At 39.0% G+C, this 1,813-nt stretch overlaps 1 pseudogene; it reads left to right on the top strand.

The window, feature by feature from the left end:
- The first annotated feature begins 282 nt into the window (after positions 1-282).
- On the top strand, positions 283-789 carry LOC149255839 (putative carotenoid cleavage dioxygenase 4, chloroplastic pseudogene; annotated as a pseudogene).
- The last annotated feature ends 1,024 nt before the right edge of the window (positions 790-1,813 follow it).

Here is a 1,813-nt window from a genome sequence, read left to right as displayed (position 1 = left end):
CATAAATGAACAATACTTGGATGATTCAAATGACAAAACCTCCTTTCTATATATAGGAGTCTAAGGAGTCACAATATAACCCAGCCGACCTAACAATAATAATATAAAGCCACAAAAATAACAATAGAGAGATTCTATGGGGCACAGTAATAACAATATGGAGACAATAGGGCCACAACAATATTAATAAGGGGTACAACTACAATAGTAATGGGGTAATCACTAGTGTTATAGGGACCCAACAATTAGAAATAAGAATATCGAATGCCTCTGGTATCCTATATGGAGAGTAGACGAGATCATGATAATTGTGGCCAATTCATATCCATTGAGCAAGTTCCGGAGAGAAACCATCTGGTCCATTCCATAGTAGAGGAAGTCCGCATAAATTTGAGAAATGGGATTGTATCCAGAAAGCCATTGTCTTCAAAATGTTTGGAGTTGGGCGTCATCAATCCCCGGTTCGTTGCGAAGAACAGATACACATACATGTGTATAGGAGCATCGTTGCCTAAACTCTGTGGGGTCGTTAAACTCGACTTTGATATGGTGAAAGCGATGGCTGCCAAGGAAAGTGTGGTCTCCTCGAGGGCTTATGATGACGGGTGCTTCGGCAATGAGCCGTTCTTCGTGGCACAGAGTTCGGATCCAAATGCAGAGGAGGAGGACGGGTACATCGTGCCTTTTACCCATAACGGAGGTATCGGGATTTCTAGTTCTAGTTTTGTGGTGATGGACGCGCAATCTCCGACCCTTCAAATAGTGGCCTCCATTGAACTCCCTGCCTGAGCTCCGTACGGCTTTCATGGCCAACCTAGCAAACCAAAACTAATTTGCAGGTCGAATTGAGATTAATTTTCAATGTAAATAGAAGTAATTTGTCATATTTTTGAATTCAAGTTTATAGGATCCATATTACATAAAGAGATTTTCAGGTATAAATCACATAGGAGAAATTTTTTCCCAACATTTCGAACTAGCGAATGTGGTTAATCATCGGAATTAGGTATTTTCATCTAATTTTTAAAAAGAAAAAACTATAACTACGCCGTAAGGCCTTTCTCTTTGGGAAGAAGTCCCCTAGGTGCCACTTTGCACTTTTCAGCACGCTTCGATTGAATGTTAGATGATTCAAAAATTTTCGACCATTGGATCCACCATTGACTCTTGTAAACCGATTACTTCAATTATCAACCAATTACTTCATTTACGCTATGAAATGTGAATTATGTTCAATCATTGGGTGCCACGAATGGAAAGGTCATGTGTCGTTGCAAGCATTGAAAGACATGCTTAATATTTTTTTTTCTTTTTGGTCTCTAAGTTTAGATAGGGTTTTCATCTCTTGAGGAGCAGAATTGCATTGATCTTCGACTAAGCTTTCGAAGCCAACTTCATCGATTCTTTGTGTTTCACCTTCTGCAACATTTCAAAAAATAGCGAAAGAAGAGATGGGATATCGCGATCTATGCAAAGTCCAACGCTGATGGAGCCTTTCTGTGGTCTCAAGGATGGCGTTAAAGTGCCTTTTGTTGGGGAAATCAAGTGGGTGGTTTTGAAGGATGCGAGGAAAGAATCACTGTGAAATCCGAAGAATTTGACTTGAAAATCAAAATCCAATTGCAAACTCTAACCAGGACGAAGACGATCTCATTCAGTTTCAACATATTGGTGATCATTTTATTATACATTGTTTTTTATGGGGTTCATATTGCTGCGATTTGGAAGCCACATAAAAAAACGGTCATCCCATAGAAGAAGAATTGAACATAATTTAACTACATCATTGTTGTATTGAAATTGATGTATGTTC

This window comes from Pinus tabuliformis, chromosome 7 (genome assembly GCF_031772625.1).
Source record: "Pinus tabuliformis cultivar Carrire ecotype Pingquan chromosome 7, CPIR1, whole genome shotgun sequence".
Lineage (NCBI taxonomy): Eukaryota > Viridiplantae > Streptophyta > Pinopsida > Pinales > Pinaceae > Pinus > Pinus tabuliformis.
The sequence above is the reverse complement of the archived record's forward strand: the minus strand, read 5'-3'. Positions and strand labels throughout refer to the sequence as shown.